The following is a 20026-nucleotide window of genomic DNA, read 5'->3' on the forward strand; positions in this document are numbered from 1 at the left end:
ACATGCTTCTTGTTTGCCTTTTGTCTACAGTGTTGTCAGGAAAAAGTCATATCGTTTTCAATGTCAAAATGTTCTGGTAGGTTTCTTGCATCAGTCATATAATTATATAAGATAAAATTCCGTTCTAACTATGCATATTACTTATGAAGTGTCATGGGGTACACAGTACCTGATAAACATAGTAAAGTGTAATATTTGGAAGAACGGTGATGAGAGTTAAAGGATTGAGAAAACCTTCACACTTTGTAATATTTGGCTAATCTCTAAAGGGTTAATGATAGACAAGTATTATTAATGGTATATGCAATATTGTACAGGATCAGTGTCATTGTTTTTGTCAAAAAAGCCAACCTTCTCTTCCATATTGCTATGGCATACCTTCTCTTGATGACTAGTGGAGGTTTGACCTCTAGGACCCCAGTGATATAGAATGAGGCCATAACACTAGTTTTCCATGCACAATGGCACCGCTGACATTAAAGTTGCCACACTGCTGTTTTCTATGCAGCCTGTGGTCATGGAACCAATGGGCAGAAAAAAGACATTGAAGGGAATATAGTTCTACAGAAGGACGTGGCTCCTTACCTTCTAAGAATTAGTGGGTGTCCTAGAGGTTAGACCCCAAACAATCAAAAAATGATGGTATACCCCAGCAATTTAAAGGGGTATTCTGGTGTTAGGAAACATTTCAATAAAACTATAACCACAAGACTTAACTACAACTTTCTAATATAGTGTGGTCACAAAAATGGTACTGGCTTCATCAGGCTTATACTTAACTCAACCATGTTAGGAAGTTGTTTAGTCCTTTCTGGCAGCGCAGGAGATCGGCGTCGGGACCCGGCTGTCAATCACAGCTGGAGTCCCGCCGCAGCTGCTGGAGCCGCGATCGTGCCAGTCCCGGCAGCATTAACTCCATAGATGCCATGATCAATCCTGATCATGGCATTTATGGTGTTGACAGGGGGAACGCGCTCACCCTGTTCACCAACAGCGTCGCCGCGATACGATCACGGGTCGTGGTTGGTTGCTATGACAGCAGGAGGTCAGATCATGACCTCCTGTCTGCCTGCTTACCATTACCATTTAAAGGGACACATGTCAAAAAAAAAAAAAAAAAAGAGCCTGGTTATTGAGGTAAAAAATGGGTCCGTCCTTGAGGGGTTAACATCAAATACATAAAAAATGTACACATAGCCCAAATTCATTGGACCGAAGGATAGATAATTTTCATGTTCTTTATTACTTCTTTAGATCTGTGCTGTCACCATCTTCATTTTATTAATTTAATAATGAAAATTGCACGTGAATATTTTGCTTAGAAAGATTGGCTTACATTTACAGAGATCACCTGTGTAGGTCTGGCTTTTCTAATGTCCATCAGTCATGGTGGTTATGGAAACACATGTCAACTATGACATTCTTAGATGGCCAAACCCCAAAGGCACTCTCTGTTCTGGTAAATAGGGGTTCTCAGCAGGGAACTTCTATGATGTCTATATGCCCTAATAGGAACTAGTACATTTGGAATGTAAATAGTAATGCAAATAGTGCTGAACTTACGCATTAATCCTTCTATGAGAAAAATAAGAAGAAAAGTAAATGTGATTTATATCCGTGAACCATCAAAATTTTGCTCTGCCATTGTAGTTTATCAGAACATGGCGTGTGCCAACACACTTCAATCTAGCACTGATTTTGGCAGAAAATCATATTGATGAAAGGGGGGGAATATAAGAAAACTTCTTAGCATGAACTTGTACAGAAGAATAATTTTCTAAATTAAACATATTTTACATGTTGTTTACACTTCTATAGAATATGGAAATTTCAAAGCGAAGCTCTAGTGTTTGCTTAAGCAAGATACCTTTCTACTTGATGAGAATATTTTTATCTATGTCATTACTGTATCTGTTCTGAGCAGAGCATAAAGGGGAGAAAACAAGAGATTAAACACCCCAAAACAGCAGCTGAAGTTGGTGACACTGTATAACACTGTAGGTGTAACACTTTATGGTGGCATCACTCAAATCTCTCAACATTATGGATGGCTAAAGAGGGCACTGGATAAAAGTTCAATTTTTACATGCATTGAATTTAAATGTTATTTATGTAAACTCAGCCTGACTTTTGACCCAACTGATGCCACAACTGATGACAACGTTCATCAGTTGTAATCAGCTGTTTAGCATGTTTCTGTTTAGTGTTTCTGAATGCCGGAAAGGGGAATGCAGCAAGATGCATTCTCCTGTCCGGTGTTGGTTCGGTGAGTCCAATCATCCGGCGTCCAAACTGAGACTCCGGATGAATGTGAACTGTCCCATTCAAATGAACAGGATCAGTTCTAACATCAGTTTCCCCTCCAGTGCATTTTTTACAGAACCAGAAGGAAAAGATGCCAGACACTGGGCAAATGTAAAAGAGGCCTTAAAGAGCCCAGGAGCGGCGGCGGCGAGGGACTGACCTGAAGCGGCGTGGATCAGCAGTTAGAGATGAGTGACAGCCTCCTGCTGTTGCTTAGCAACAGCTCCCAGCATGCAAAAAGGGCATGCTGGGAGCTGTAGTTATGCAACAGCAGGAGGCAGACCACCACAACATCCAGCATTCCCTTACGGGCATGCTGGGACTTATAGTTTTTCATCAGCTGGAGGCACATTTTTTCTATGGAAAAGTGTACCTTCAGCTGTTGTATAACTACAACTCCCAGCTTGCACACACAGCTAAAGTGCATGCTGGGAGTGTAGTGGTGCATCTGGTGGTTGCATAACTACAACTCCCAGCATGCTCGTTGGCTGTCGGTGACTGCTGAGAGTTGTAGTTTTGCAACAGCTGAAGGCACACTGGATATGAAACTGAGAGTTTTTTTTTACCTAACTCAGTGTTTCACGACCGGTGTGCCTCCAGCTGTTGCAAACTACAACTCCCAGCATGTACAGTTTGTCAGCGCATGCTGGGAATTGTAGTTTTGCAACAGCTGGATGTCCCTCCCCCCCCCCCAATATGAATGTACAGGGTACACTCACATGGGCGGAGGTTTACAGTAAGTATCCGGCTGCAAGTTCGAACTGCTGCAAATTTTCTGACGCAGCTCAAACTGCCAGCGAGAAACTACTGTGAACCCCCGCCTGTTTGACTGTACCCTAAAAACAATACACCAATACAAAATAAAAAGTAAAAAACACTACATATACACATACCCCTACACAGCCCCCCTCCCCTCCCCCCAAAAAATGAAAAACGCCTGGTACGCCACTGTTTCCAAAATGGAGCCTCCAGCTGTTGCAAAACAACTACTCCCAGTATTACCAGACAGCCACTGACTGTCCAGGCATGCTGGGAGTTTTACAACAGCTGGAGACACCCTGTTTGGGAATCACTGGCGTAGAATACCCATATGTCTACCCCTATGCAAGTCCCTAATTTAGGCCTCAAATGCGCATGGCGCTCTCACTTTGGAGCACTTCGTATTTCAAGGCAACAGTTTAGGGTCACATATGGGGTATCTCCGTACTCGGTAGAAATTGTGTTACAAAGTTTGGGGATTATTTTCTGCTTTTACCCTTTTTAAAAATGTAAAATTTTTGGGAAAACAAGCATTTTAGGTAGAAAAAATATATATTTTTTTAACGTATGCAAAAGTCGTGAAACACCTGTGTGGTATAAAGGTTCACTTAACCCCTTGTTACGTTCCCCGGGGGGTCTAGTTTCCAAAATTGTATGCCATGTGGTTTTTTTTTTTTTGCTGTTCTGGCACCATAGGGGCTTCCTAAATGCGGCATGCCCCCAGAGCAAAATTTGCTTTCAAAAAGCCAAATGTGACTCCTTCACTTCCGAGACCTGTAATGCTCCATCAGAGCACTTTTCACCCCATATGGGGTGTTTTCTGAATCGGGAGAAATTGGGCTTCAAATTTTGGTGGATATTTTCTGCTATTACCCTTTTTAAAAATTAAATTTTTTGGGGAAAACAAGCATTTTAGAAAAAAAAATGTTTTTACATATGCAAAAGTCGTGAAACACCTGTGGGGTATTAAGGTTAACTTTATCCCTTGTTACGTTCCCCAAGGGGTCTAGTTTCCAAAATAGTATGCCATGTGTTTTTTTTTTGCTGTTCTGGCACCATAGGGGCTTCCTAAATGCGACATGCCCCGGGAGCAAAATTTGCTTTCAAAAAGCTAAATGTGACTCCTTCTCTTCTGAGACCTGTAGTGTGCCAGCAGAGCACTTTTCACCCCCATATGGGGTGTTTTCTGAATCGGGAGAAATTGGGCTTCAAATTTTTTGGGGGTATTTTCTGCTATTACCCTTTTGAAAAATGTTAAACTTTTGGGAAACCAAGCATTTTAGGAAAAAAAAAATTTTTTTTTTACATATGCAAAAGTCCTGAATCACCTGTGGGATACTTAGGTTCACTTTACCCCTTGTTATGTTCCCCGAAGGGTCTAGTTTCCAAAATGGTATGCCGTGTGTTTTTTTTTGCTGTTCTGGGACCATAGGGGCTTCCTAAAGGTGACATGCCCCCCAAAAACCATTTGTCGCTCCTTCCCTTCTGAGCCCTCTACTGCGCTCGCCGAACACTTTACATAGACATATGAGGTATGTCCTTACTCAAGGAAAATTGGGTTTCAAAAACAAGTAAAAATTTTCTCCTTTTTACCCCTTGCAAAAATTCAAAAATTGGGTCTACAAGAACATGCGAGTGTAAAAAATGAAGATTGTGAATTTTCTCCTTCACTTTGCTGCTATTCCTGTGAAACACCTAAAGGGTTAAAACGCTGAATGAATGTCATTTTTAGTACTTTTGGGGGTGCAGTTTTTATAATGGGGTCATTTGTGGGGTATTTCTAATATGAAGACCCTTCAAATCCACTTCAAAACTGAACTGGTCACTGAAAAATAGTGAGTTTGAAAATGTTGTGAAAAATTTGAAAATTGCTGCTGAACTTTGAAGCCCTCTGGTGTCTTCCAAAAGTAAAAACTCATAAATTGTATGATGCAAACATAAAGTAGACATATTGTATATGTGAACCAAAAAAAATGTATTTTGAATATCCATTTTCCTTACAAGCAGAGAGCTTCAAAGTTAGAAAAATGCAAAATTTTCACATTTTTCATCAAATTTTGGGATTTTTCACCAAGAAAGGATGCAAGTTACAACAAATTTTACCACTATGTTAAAGTAGAATATGTCCTGAAAAAATAATCTTGGAATCAGAATGATAACTAAAAGCATTCTAGAGTTATTAATGTTTAAAGTGACAGTGGTCAGAATTGCAAAAAACGGCTGAGTCCTTAAAGGGGTACTCTGCCCTTGTCTAATGTCTAATCTTATCCCCTATCCAAAGGATAGGGGATAAGATGTCAGATCGCCGCGGTCCCACTGCTGGGGAGCCCCGGGATCCCCGCTGAGGCACCCCGCTATCATTACAGCACAGAGCGAGTTCGCTCTGTGCGTACTGACAGGGGACGGAGCAGCGTTACGTCATGGCATCCGCCCCTCATGACATCACGGCCCGTCCCCTTAATACAAGTCTATGGCAGGGGGCGTGATGACTGCCACGCCCCCTCCCATAGACTTGTATTGTAAGGGGGGGCCGTGAAGTCATGAGGGGTGGAGCCGTGACATAACGATGCTCCGGCCCTGTATTGCCCGTCATTACGCACAGAGCGAACTCGCTCTGTGCTGTAATGATAGCGGGGTGCCGCAGCGGGGATTCCGGGGCTCCCCATCAGCGGGACCGCGGTGATCTGACATCTTATCCCCTATCCTTTGGATAGGGGATAAGATGTCTAGGGGCGGAATACCCCTTTAAGGTGAAAAAGGGCTAAGTCCTTAAGGGGTTAAAGACTTAAGGCCCTAGATACTGTGAAGGGCCAGGCAAAAGCACACACCCACTGGTGTTGTACACAAATACTTTTTTAAGCGTACTGGAGCTCATTGTCCCCCCCTCATAAGTGCATACCACATACATACATCTAAGTGGTGTACTATTTTGTTCCTGTTAAAGACTTAAGGGCCTAGATACTGTAAAAGGTGAGCCAAAAGGACACATCAGCTGGTGTTGTACACAAATACTGTTTTAAGCATAGTGGAGCATATTGTACTCCCCTCATATATACACTATGTTAGGCAGAGAAGTGCCAGGACGTGCACAGGAGTGGAAGATGCCTAAATTCATCAGCAAGAGGTCGCAGCAGACTAGGGGCGAGTGGCAACAGGAGTTGCATCGAGAGGCCTGAGTTCCCAGTATCAGCTTGCGGTCATGTCTCAACCAGCAACTCATCTGCCGTCATTGATTGGTGAACACGGTCATCCACTTCATCACAAGTGACATCTGACACCCCCAGTCAACAGTTGGTGGGTTACTCAGACACAACCCTCAGTTGGCATGGCCCATGAGCAGTCCCTGTCCTCCCATTGCCTCTATCATATTCTGTTCCCTCCCCCCACAGAAGTATCTTATGCTGTGCGTTCAGCTCCACTATTTTGTGAGGATGATCTAGAGGACAGTCAGGAGCTACTGCCCAGCCAAGAAGTGGAGGAGACATCTGCAGTTTCCTCCACTAGGCGGGCAAGTAGTGATGAGGAGAGTGGCGTGGGAGGTGGTGTTGCGAGCGTTCAGGCTCCTGAAGAAGACACTGTTGAGGAACCTGAGGAGGACATCTGTGACATGTAGACACAACTTGATGATGATGAAGCCGATCACACTTGGGAGCCAGGTGCAGAAGGGGCTTCATCATCATCAGGAGAAGAGGGTTGCAGGTTGTCCGTGAGGCAGTAGCTGAGCCAGCAAGGTGGTAGCATGGTTGGCAGTCAGCATGGTGGCAAAAGTGGAAAGTCTGGAGCCAAATGTGCCTGGGATAGACCACCTGCTTTGCAGCAGCCTACCTTCCCAGGAGGTCGTGGGACAGGGGTTCCTGGAGTCAGCGGCAGTAGCAGTCAATGAGTGAGGACTGTTGGCGTTAAAATCAGCTACTCCGTGGTGTGGCAGTTTTTCATCAATCATCAGCAGGAGGCTAACATGGCCACATGCAAGATGTGTTGGCAGAAGGTGAAGTGTGGCCAGGGTCCCAATGTTTGCACAACAACCCTGCGTCAGCATATGTAGGCCTCAGAGAACCGTGGCTCCGATGTGGTGGTCCAGCCTGCTGCATCATCCAGGACACGCCGCTCCCTGTATCAGCCAGCCAAGGCTCCACCGCCTCATCCGAAGGGAGCGGTGTGTCATACCAATTTTCTATCGCTCCAGATGCTCCTGCTCCTCCTACTTCGAGTCAGTCATTCCACCAGCAATCCATCGGCAAAGTCATGTCCAAGAGACAACAGTATGCGACCACTCATCCAACGGTGCAGAAGCTGAATGTGCTCCTGTCCAGGTTGCTGGTGCTGCAGTCCCTCCATTTTCAAGAGGTGGACTCTGCACCTTTCAGAGAACTGATGGCTTATACCGAGCCGAGGTGGAGAGTCCCAAGCCGTCATTTCTTTGAAAAGAAGGCAGTACCAGTCCTGCACAATATTGTGGAACAGAAGGGGGGACAGTCCTTTAGCCTGTTGGTGTGTACCAAAGTGCACGGCAGCGCCGATGTGTGGAGCTGTAACTATGGTCAGGGACAATACATGTCCTTTCCGCTCCATTGGGTGAATGCGGTTCCTGCACGGCCCCAACAGCAACTTGGACAGCTCATGCCACTTCCGCCTCAACGCTCTCAGGCCGTTGATCCTGTGAGAGTGTGCGACTCCACCTCCTTATCCTCCACCGTGTCCTCAGCCTCCACTGCATGGACAAGTCTCAGTGCCCCTCTAGCATACCATGTGTGCAGGTCACGGTGGTGTCACGCTGTTCTTCACATGGTTTACCTTGGTGAACAGAGTCACATAGGGGAGTAAATGCTAAAAGTCATTCATAAAGAAATTGAATCATGGCTTACTGCACGAAAACTGGAAATGGGAACCATGGTGACCGACAACGGGAAGAAACTCTTGTCTGCACTGCGACAAGGAAGCCTGAGACATGTGCCCTGCATGGCACACGTAATCAATCTGGTTGTCAGGTGGTTCCTGAAGTGTTCCCCCCCATTTTCAGGACATCCTAACAATGGGAAGGAAACTTTACATGCACTTTAGCCACTCATACCCTGCAAAGCACACCCTCCTTGAGCTGCTTCAGAACGGCATCCCCCAACCTAGTCTGATTTGTGACATTTCCCCACGTTGGAATTTCACCCTCCATATGTTGGATCGACTATATGAACAGAGAAAAGCCATCACTAATTTCTTGATGATATAAGTGGATAGGGGTACTCTCCTGTGTAACTTCAATGTCAACCAGTGGCAGCTCATACGTGACACCTGCCATTTGCTCAGGCCCTTTTAGGAAACCACATTATTAGTCATTCGCCAGGATTTCGGGATGAACAGCATCATTCCACTGTTTCATCTACTACAACACATGTAATGATGGCTGGTCTGGGCACCCGAGACATGGCAAATGGAAGGAATTGTCCAGCTCCCGAAAGTGCAGTTAAAACTTAGCTAAGTTTTAACTGCACTATTGGGAGCTGGACAATTCCTTCCATTTGCCTGCTTTCTACGGAGAAAAGCGGTTCCCTGCATCCGTGCTTCCGAACTACCATCAACCTGTGCCCGGCTGTTTATAATCAAAGTGGTGAGCTGATCTATCCCTTTTTTCTATATATATATGTTACTGGAGACATGGTGCCTACATCTCATGGCCACATGAGCCATGTGGGGGCTGAACTGGAAAAGGAGGAGGGGGAGGGGAACAGCGGAGCACAATTTAGGTTTCGCGAGATGGACGGTTTTTCTAGTCATCTGACAGGCGAGGAGGAGCAGGAGAAGCTAGAGGAGCTAAAGTGTTATGAGGAAGGCGAGACAGAGGACCAACACAAACCGTGGCAGTATGCAGTGGAGATGGAGGCAGGGAGTCCCTCCGTGTCACTTGCACAAAGGGCACGATGCTTGCTCACTTGCTCGCATAGTGACTGCCGAATTGTCACCATTTGGAAGCGGGATGACTTCTGGCTCTCCAACTTATTGGACCCTTGCTACTGGCGCAAAATGGGGGCCTTTTTAACACCCACTGAAGAAGGACGACAAACTGACCAATACAGAGACATCCTAAGTAGTCAGTTGCCTATCTGCACCATCATCCATCCTCTCGCAGGTCTGACGGGGGCCCTCTGTGCTCACCTTCCACTGCCATGGCTGCTGGGGAGAGGTGGGGTGGCAGGAGCAGTAGCAGCTCCATCAGCAGCAGCCTGAGTCTACAGTCGCTGATGAGTAGCTTTCTTCACCCGCATTGTGAGGAAACTCATCAGCAGCAGGTAGACCTGGAACAGGACCTGAACCTGAACCAGCAGGTGGTGACATACCTTGACATGACCATGCCAACACATCTTGAAGATCCGCTGGACTTCTGGGCAGCCAAAATTGATTGGTGGCCACAACTAGTTGAGTTTGCCCTGGAAAAGCTGTCCTGCCCGGCCAGTAGTGTGCAGTTTAGTGCGGCGGGGGCCATAGTTGCCCCAAGGAGAACTCGTCTGTCCACAAAAAATGTGGAGAGACTGACCTTTGTGAAGATGAATGGATCAGCCAGGATTTCCAACCACCAATGCCTGATGCATCAGAGTAGATTGACCTGGTGACACAGCAACAATTCACAAATATGGATAGTACTAAACATGTTTCAGGTTCTGCTCCCCAGTTACAGACATTCCTCCACATCAGACCACAAGTAGGTATTGAGGACATGCATTAAGTAAAACTTAACTTTTAATAATATGCTTAGGATAAAATATTTGGACCTAATTATTATTTTTTTAAATCAAACAAAAGGAAAGGTGTGCAAAAAACACCATGTGCCACCTACCCAATCAAGAATTGATGTGATGCAAAGACCACTAAAAGGTGGATGGGAACAACGTATGGTCCATTGTAACCAGTGGGGGTAAAAACTTCCCCCTGTAAGGTCCTACTCTCGCATTAATTCCCGTCTTGGCAAGTGTTACTCGGCCAAAAAAGGGCAGCCCCACACAGGAACCTCTCCCTCTTTCCCCCTACAAACACTTCCATTTCCCAGGGATTTTAGGTGGAAATAGAGAGATTTCTGTTCATACTGAGGAATCGGCGAGGAGTTCTCGCTTGAAAATTTCGCCGTGGAATTTCGGGGGGTTTTTTTTCATGCAGAATTTATGATATTCCGCGTGGAACTACAGGAGGAAACTGTTTTTATTTTTTTTTCCAGTGGACTACAACCACCAATTAGAATTTCCCCCTTTTTTGCGCAGACTTTTCGTGCAAATTCTGCTCAAATTTCACACGAAAACAGTGTCGGGCAGAATTTTTATTTACAATTGAGTTCTATGAGATTCTGCTTGCGGATTCCACTTGAAGAATGAACATGCTCTTTCTTCAAATGGAGAGGAATTCCACTGCGGAATTCGCAAGCTGAATTTCACAGTGTGAATGAGAAAAATACATTAAGGTCTATGGAAGAAGAGAATTTGTATTTTTTCAAGCAGAGAATTCACAAGGAATTACTAGAGTGCGAACGGGCCCTAACAATTGCCAAGAAGGGAATTAATAGGGCGAGAGTAGGGCCTTACAGGGGAAGTTCTTACCACCACCTACTACAATAGACAATACATTGTTTCCTTCCACCTTTTCGAGGAAAGTGTTACTCGTCTTAAAAAGGGCGGCCCCACACAGGAACTAATCCGTATTTCCACCTAAAAACCCTGGGAAATGGCAGTGTTTTTAGGTGAAAATAGGGAAAGGTTCCTGTTTAGGGGGCCGCCCTTTTTAGGGCGAGTAACACTTGCCAAGTAGTGAATTAATAATGCAAGGTTAGGGCCTTACAAGGGAAGTTTTTACCCCCCATCGGTTACAATGACTATACAAGGTCTTTGCATCACATCAATACTTGGTGGTGTAAGTGGCACATGGTGTTTTTTGCACACCTTTCCTTTTGTATAATAAAGAAAAATGTGGGTCCATATATTTGATCCTAAGCATATTATTAAAAGTTAAGTTTTACATAATGCGGAACCTCAATACTTACTTGTGCACACTAACACTTTTACAAAAGAGACTGTTTTCTTCTGCCTACCTGACTCTGCTACTATTCTGATCCTGCCACCCGCCTGATGCCACACATCTGATGCCAAGTTCTCCTTTTTTTTCACCCATCTTCGTCACCGTGTGCTGGTATTCTGGTGGTCTCCTCATGCTGCCGCCAACTCTAGGCTGTGTCATTAAGCCACTATATGGTCTCCTCATGCTGCCGCCAACTCCAGGCAGTGTCATTTAGCCACTATATGTCCTCCTCATGCTGGCGCCAACTCCAGGTTGTGTCATTCAGCCACTATATGGTCTCCTCATGCTTCTGCCACCTCCAGGCTGTGTCATTCAGCCACTATATGGTCTCCTCATGCTGCCGCCAGCTCCAGCCTGTGACATTAAGCTACTATATAGTCTCCTCATGCTGCCGCCAACTCCAGGCTGTGTCATTCAGCCACAATATGTTCTCCTCATGCTGCCACCAACTCCAGGCTGTGCCATTAAGCCACTATATGGACTCCTCATGCTTCCACCACCTCAAGGCTGTGTCATTCAGCCACTATATGGTCTCCACATGCTGCCGCCAACTCCAGACTGTGTCATTCAGCCACTATATGATTTCCTCATGCTGCAACCACCTCCACATTGTATCATTCAGGCACTATATGGTCTCCTCATGCTGCCGCAAACTCCAGGCTGTGTCATTCAGCCACTATTGGTCTCCTCATGCTGCCGCCACCTCCACGCTGTGTCATCCAGCCACTATATGGTCTCCTCATACTGATGCCACCTCCAGGCTCTGTCATTATGCCGCTCTGCGACAGTGTTTCCAATAGCGACGCCTCTGATCTGCAGGTCATACCGAATAACAGCATTATTTCACTAACCCAGCACACACACTATGCGTGTTACAGCAAGGCAAAGTGTTCTACACCCCTATTGAGGTCTCTTTAGGCAGAAATATCCGTTTTTAATAGTGATTCACCGCAAATAATTTTGGACCGAAAAAAAGGAGATTTTTATGCTTACCGTAAAATCTCTTTCTCGAAGGATCCATTGGGGGACACAGACTATGAATATATGCTGCTGTCTCTAGGAGGCTTGACAGTATGGCAACAGAAAAGTCGGCTCCTCCCAGCAGGGTATACCTGCCCATAGGCACCTGAGGTAATCAGTTTTAGTCCCAGAGCAATAAGAGAAGACCGACAGGTCAAGAGAAAAACCACAGACTGTTCGAGCAGCCAGAAGAAAAAAGGTAACTGAACACACCCTCAGACAGATAACTGAGATATGAACACCAGAAAAAGGGTGGGAGCTGTGTCCCCCAATGGATCCTTCGAGAAAGAGATTTAACGGTAAGCATAAAAATCTCCTTTTCTCTATCGGCTCCATTGGGGGACACAGACTATGGGACGTACCAAAGCCGTCCCTTGGGTGGGTAAGGAAATCAGTTAGGTGGACGGCTGTACCACCGCAACCTGCAACTCCTTGCGGCCCAGAGGAGCATCAGCTGATGCAAAGGTATGAATCTGGTAGGACCTTGTGAAAGTGTGCAAAGACGATCACGTGGACGCGTTACAGAACTGCGAGACCGAAGCCACGTAGCGGAGTGCCTAGGATACCCCGAAAAATGGGTGGAATGAGCCAAAACCCTAAAGGGAGGGATCTTCCCCCTGTAGCGGAAAACTTCCAAAATAGCAGACCGGATCCACCGAAAAATGGTGGCCATAGAAGCAGGTTGTCCTGTACGACGACTTTCCGGAAAAACAAAAAAGGGAGTCACACTGCCGAAAGGAAGTCCGAACAGCCCTCACCACAACCAAGCCCCCAGGGAGGAGAAGAGGCCAGACAAAAGGACGGTAGGACGATGTCCTCATTGAGATGAAAAAATCAAAACCATCTCAGGAAAGAAGGACGGACCTGGACGGAAAACAACTTGTCCTGGTATACAACCAGGAAGGGAGAATGGCAGGAGAGAGCTGTCAGCTCTGACCACTCCTAACAGAGGTAAGAGCAATAAGGAACATCACCTTTTCGGGAAGGAGGCAAAGAGAAATGTCCCTTAGAGGTTCAAAAGGGGCGCCTCGCAGGGCACCTAAGACCAAGTGTAAGACCCAAGGGAAAGAAGGGGACCGATAGGGAGTGGCAGCTTGTGCCCGACCAAGAGAGAGGAACGCTTCGGTTGTGGCGGGATGAGCAGAGGTCCACACCTGGAGCGATCCAGGGGTTGCAGATCACTGCAAACATCTCCGGATGTGGGGACCACTCGCCTTGGACGTCTGAGGACCGGCTGAGAAGACCACATCCCAGAGACGCCCAGAATGAAGATAGCTGAGATGGCCGGAAACCTGAGTTCCGCCAGAAGGGAATTTCCCAAGAAGCAAGCAAAGAAAGGATTGTCCTAGGCCCAACATGTTGAAGGGGAAAAGGGCTTCTCGGGGGCCAAGAACCGGTCCCTGAAAACACCTCCCCAGCTCGACAGACTGGCAGGGAGGGTCTGGAAGGAGCGCCCCTGAAAAAAAGAGGGAAAACGAAGCCACCATAGGAGGGACCGACAAGACAGAGAGAGAGAGAGAACAATCTTGCGGTCGAGAGACAATGGAGACTTGTCCCACCGGAGAGATTCACCAGCTGAAGAGGTCGGTGATGAAACTGGGCAAATGGCACGGCCTCCACGGCTGCCGCCAACCGACCCAGGACATCCATGAAAAAGTGAATGGAAACTGGAGCAGGGTGCCGAAGTCATCGGACTCTTGACAAGAGAGTAAGCCGAGTGTTCAGCGGAGTCGAAAGCGGGCAGAGGCCGCGTCAAACTGGAGCCCCAGGAGAGAGGTTGGACTTGTCCCGATTGACCATCCAACCAAAGCGAGACAAGGTCTGGAGGTTGAGACTAATCTGGGCCCTGGCTGAAGCTCTGATCAGGAGGTCGTCCAAGCAAGGAATCCACGGAGAAGTGGACAGACCGAAATGGAGAGCCACAATAGAAAATAGCCGACCGGAAGAGCAAAGCGGAGCAGGAAACAATGAGATGTGGAGACAGGCATCCTTGATGTCCACCGAGGAACGAAAACTCCCCTTGAACCATGGATGCCACCACCGAACGGAGAGCCTCCATTCGGGATGGGGAGCAGAAGATGCTGGTTGAGATACTCTAGAACCAAGATTGGGCGAACAGAAAATGCCGTCCTTGGGGACCACAAAGAGGTTGGAATAAACCTCGAAAATTTTTCCCTGAAGAAACCGGGACAATTACTCCCTGATAAAAAAAAAGAGCTGAAGCGCACCCCGAACTGTCTTCGCTAGAGAGGGGAACCGGGGGGGGGGGGGGGTCCAGGAAAGAAAAAGGCAATCCCATGGTGTGGTCCAGGCATCCCGGAAGAGTAAGAGGCGACCAACCACCCGAGAAAAATGGGCGGGTGGGGGCGACCCTTCAGGCCGAGGTAGGCCTACGGGTGCCTGATGGGGTCGCAAAACGTCCGGAACGGTTAGCCGACCTCCGGGAGGGATTGGTCAGGAAGGAGGAAGCCCTTCCCGTGAAGGCGCCTGGCTGGACCATTTGTTGGAACCAAAGGTCCGCAGGACCGGAAGGAGGAGGACTTCCGACAGAAAATTGTTCTTCGAGCCTTATCCAAAGGCCAAAAGGAACTATTTTCCGCCCGTCGCCTAACTTCTTGAAGGCGATGTCCGCTTTCCAGGCTTTAAGCCATATGGAGTGACGGAGGGCTACCAAGTAGCCTGTGGCAAAGGCAGCGCAGTGGCTGCGCATGGAAGCAGAACACAGAAAAAATCTCCAGCTGAGGAGCATTGGAGAGCTAGTGAGGAACCTGCTGTCTCAAAAGCATGTTTAGCCAAGGTCTCCACCTTCTTGTCCGCTGGATTCTTGAAGGCCGCCGCATCAGCCAACTGCAGGGCAGTCGCCTTAGAGAGGTGGGAGACTGGTGGATCCACAGTTGGAGAGGAGGTCCACGGAGCAATGAGATCCTTGACGAAGGAATACTGCGTCTGAACCTTCTTCGTTTCCTGAAACTTCTTGTCAGGGTGCCTTCAGGTAGATGCCAGCAGGGCGACAAATTCAGCATGAGAGCTGAAGGCATTGGGTGCCGGACGGGCACAAGGAAAGGAGACTTGTTGAGCCACATCCGAAGTTCCTGGGTCCTTTAGATGGAAGGTGTCTCTTATGGCAGAAACCAATGAGTTCACCGTGCCAGCTATATCCGTGAGAGCTGAAAACCTTGGGTGCCGGTTGGGCACAATGAAAGGATACTTCTGGAGCCATGTCCGAAGTTCCAGGGTCCTTAAGATAGAAGGTGTCTCTTATGGCCAAAAGCCAATGAGTTCACCGCGTCAGCCACATCCGTGCGGTCCTCTGAGTCAGATGCCGAATCGGAAACCTCGTCCACAAGTTCTCCAGGTGAGTGGGAACGAGTGGAGGCAGTCCTGGAGGAGGGAGACACCGACCTGGTACGCGGTTCTGGAGAGCCAGAGCGGCGACCACGGAAGCGTCCTCTGAAGTAGCGACGTTTGTGACAAATTGGAGCAACGGGGTGAGTCCTATGAAGGAAGCGCTTGTGCCTATCAGGAGACTCAGGATGAGTCAGAGAATACACCCCTATCACGCTTGCGAGAGCGGTGATATAGAGAGAAAGGTAGTGGGTCCCTCTGAAGGACCGGCGTAGGGTGGACCTCTCCAAGGCTGTCACCTGAGCCAAGTCAGATATATACTGGGAGAGGGGTAGAAATAGCAAGGGAAGCAGTGGTGCAGGTGGAACAAGTGGTTCAGCAGAACCAAGCATTGTAGAATTTCGGCCCCTGTTAAAATAATAGGTGACCAGGGCTCCTGCTATCCGACTAGAAGGAGGGACCGTTCCCCAGAGAAGAGAAAGACGCATAGCCAATTGGCACAAAGCAGCAGAAGAGAGGACCGTCTGTTGGCTCTCAGACACCTCTGCGCGCTTAGCGCTGATTGGCAGAGAAGGGGACTGGTCTAAGCGCTATTTTTTTTTTGAGAGGGAGAAGGATGCCCGCGGCCAGAGAATCAAAATGGCCAGGCTATAATAGCATCCCATAAAGAAAGAAACCCCATGCTCTTAGCTAACTGCGGGTGGGAGAAGTCCCAGCCGCGCTTAAAATACATGTCGGCTGATAATGGCTCCCGCTCCTGACCCCGAGCGCATATGCGAATGCATATACGAATAACAGGGGGAGGGAGCGGGCGAGCACTCCGCCGGCAGCAGTACACTGCTGAAAGGGAAAAGCAGGACTCGATACGCGGACGACAATGGCGCCTGCTCCCAGCCCCGAGCGAATGACAGGGGGAGGGAACGGGCAAGCACCCCGCCAGCAGCCCATGCTGCCGACAGGGACATATGGCGGACTCCCAGCCCGCGAGCGAATGACAGGGGGAGGGAGGGAGCGGGTGAGCACCCTGCCAGCAGCCCCACGCTGCCGAAAGGGACATAAGGGGGACACGGTACGCGGCCGGCTGAGCCGCGCGCCCGGCAGAAAGTGAAAGTTAAAGCCGCGCTGCCATGACAGTGCAGCTCTCCCTTACATATTTAAATTTAATTTCACACCACTGCTATAGAACGGGGAGACATTGTCCCCCACCCCATGAATAAAGAGACCCCAAGGAGGGAACAAAGACCCTCAAGACAGGCCCCATATCCAGGCAGTGTACCAAAGGTGGGCCAAAATAGGGGGTCTCCAGAGGCTGAAAGTCCCTACCTGGAAGAAAAAGGGGGAAAAAAATACTCACCTAATGCTGAAGAACTTACCTCTTGAAAGTCTTCAGAATGTTCAGTCAGCATTGTCACCTGCAGCAAGCCAAACTCATAGCGAGGCGAACAGGGAGGTAGGGGGACCCGGACCCATGAGGTACAACCCCAAGCGCTGACCATTGGCAAGAGGGGGTTAACAGTACATCCAAGATGTCTGCCATCTCTCGCAATGGGGAAACAGTGAACCGCAGTTCCTGAGTCCCCACCTGAAAACGGTAAGAAAAAGGAATAAACGAAACTAACACATTCCCTAACTAGGAAAATAATAAAACATAAGAAGAGAACTCCAGACTATGTCCACCTCCTTAAGACACTTAGCTAAAAACTGATTACCTCAGGTGCCTGTGGGCGGGTATACCCTGTTGGGAGGAGCTGACTTTTCTGTTGCCATAGTGTCAAGCCTCCTAGAGACAGCAGCATATACCCATAGTCTGTGTCCCCCAATGGAGCCCATAGAGAAAAAAATTTAAGAAAATTCTGCGAATCGGCCGAATCGAATTTTTAAAAAATTTGCTAATTTCTAGACACTATGTACCTCTCTGCCACATGATAATCATGGTTGATCACTGAACAAGTTCAAGATGCTATTCACCTTTTGTGGAAAACTTGCACCAAAAATTAAAAACATTTTTTTGAACATATACCCTGTGTGATTTTCCCATAACAACCAATTACAGCTTAGCTTTAATATGTTAGTGAAATATGGTAAAATGAAAGCTGACCTATGGTTGGTTGTGATGGGAAAATCACTTCAATTTTTGTCACCGACAAAAATTGTGGCACTGAAATTGGTTGCAACCATCCAAGTTGTTAGGATGCTACCAAATCTAAAAGTTTTATCCTAGTAATTCTATGCTTGCTTTAGCAACCGTTCCTAAAGAACAGGGCTCTCTAGTGATATGCTGTAACGTATGTACATCAGTCTTCCAGAACTTTTCTGGCAATAATTTCTATTAGGAAATAATACAAAGTGATTGGTTAAGGATCATATGGAGAAACTGGGGAATATATTTAGGATCCTTTTCTTTTGCGTATTGGTATTCCAATGCTTTCTTTAGGGCTGTTCAATTCACCCAACAATACTGCACGATAAGAGCTTCCCACATTTAAATAACCGATGCTATATTCGCAGAAAGGATGCGCTAATAACTTTTGACAGTTACGTTTTAGACACTTTTCCTGTGCTTGAAGGATGATTTCCATAGGCACATCAGCGTGAATAAAACTTAACATGATTATGTTGGTAGGTCATCAAGTATGATTACTGTGCAATGTGACATCGCTCCGCTCCACTGTATGTGACAGCAATCACACTCCTGCTGAGTAATGCTAAAAGAATCAGCAATGAAGCCATTAGCACACTTTAATTTCTTCTCAGACAGTTTTTGCTCATTTTATCATTCTGTTTTTCTTTTATTTCCTTATTATTGGATTTTTAAAGGCAGAGACAAGGAAGTGCTTGTTCTCCTTAGAAATGTGTCAAAGATTTTTATAGTTAAAAGTAGCTTGGACTATTTTTCTGAAAATGCTACATGTTAGGGTATGCTTGCTAAACGGAATTACGGAAGAATTACGGAGACATTTGGCGGAATCGTAGCAGAATTTCTGTGTTCTCAGAAATTCCATCGAAATTCAAGCCCCATTGATTTCAATGGGATTCTGCTGTGGAATTCCAGAAAAAAATAAGACTGTTCTTGTATTTTTGCAGAATTCAGAAAGCAGAATTTTGGTGGAATGCCTGCTGCGGAATCCCATTTAAATCAACAGGCAGTAAATTACAGTGAAATTCTTCTGCATCATTCCACACGGAAATTAAACATACCCTAAATAAGATCTCCTCCAAAAGGTACAAAACTATTTCTTACTAGCCAAACAATAGTTGTCTCCAAAAGTGCACATTATAAAGGCTTAAAGGGGTATTCCAGGATTTTTTTTTATTTTACTGTGCTACAGGGGCTGTAAAGTTAGTGTAGTTCTTAATATAGTGTCTGTACCTGTGTGTGTGACGGTGGTCTCGGGATTTCCCAGGTTACAGTGCATCTAGACGTGACATTACTAGTCAGGTGATCAGAGGGAGCCTGTTCTGCTTCAATGGGGAGAGTGACGGATGGGTGGAAATGAGATAATTTTGCAACAGTTGTAGGCACCCTGGTTAGAAAACAGTGGTCTTTTGAATGGAATGCAGCTCATTTGTGTTTCAATGGGTGGGGTGGCTGATGTATGGGAGAGAGGAAAGTGATCTCACACTTAGAAACTATGTGACTTGTAGTTTGAGAACAAAATCCAACAGGAAATATCCAGTTCACTAAAAGATAGCCAACAGCGTTATGGTAATCTCACAACATAGCAATTTAGCCCCTAGACACCTCATGGTGTATAACCCCTTTAATGCTGCCTTGATTCACTGGTGCAGTATGGTTTCTACAGTGTAACAACTACTGTCAAACTACATGTTTTTGCCTTACTCCCAAATTCAAAATTTTACAATAACACCTCACTAGTTCCCTATATGAGGTGATGCACTCAGTACACTTGTGTGAAGCGCGCCTTTATCATTCCTACAGTGTTCAGTCACCCAGTTATTATTCTTGGTTTCACAGAGCACATTGTTCTTGCCACTCTTTAACTCTCTTTATTTTAACTCAACTAATAGGTTCCTTGAATACAAACGCAGGTACTAAAATAGAGCATGTTACAGTATTAAAGGGAACCAATCATCAGATTTTACCCTATATAACGCTTGGCAAAGCGTTATATAGGGTAAAATCTTTATTTTCACCATTCCCGGGGGATGCTCCTGCCCCCAGGGATGGTGAAGATATGTAGTTATAAACTAGTCACCGCTGCCGCCGTAAGTAATCACCTGGGCGGGGAGCTCTTCTCATCTACTACCGTTCTTTTGCCGGAAGCGACGCCCCCTCCGCTTGATTGACGGGCAGCGTCATCACTCTACTCCGTCTGTTCAGTGAGCGGAACAATGACGTGGCCCATCAATCAAGGGGGCGTCGCTCCCGGCCGAAGAACGGGAGTTGGTGAGAAGAGCTCCCCGCCCAGGTGACTACTTACGGCGGCGGCGGTGACTAGTTTATAACTTCATATCTTCACCATCCCTGGGAGCAGGAGCATCCCCCGAGAATGGTGAGGACAACAATTTTACCCTATATAACGCT

At 46.7% G+C, this 20026-nt stretch overlaps 1 protein-coding gene across 1 annotated transcript in view; it reads right to left on the reverse strand.

Moving 5' to 3' along the window:
- LOC130308040 (protein FAM240B-like) overlaps window positions 1-20026 on the reverse strand; it is a 90655-nt gene that overhangs the window by 41201 nt on the left and 29428 nt on the right. The window lies entirely within an intron of this gene.

Source organism: Hyla sarda, chromosome 1, assembly GCF_029499605.1.
Source record: "Hyla sarda isolate aHylSar1 chromosome 1, aHylSar1.hap1, whole genome shotgun sequence".
NCBI classification, from domain to species: Eukaryota; Metazoa; Chordata; class Amphibia; order Anura; family Hylidae; genus Hyla; species Hyla sarda.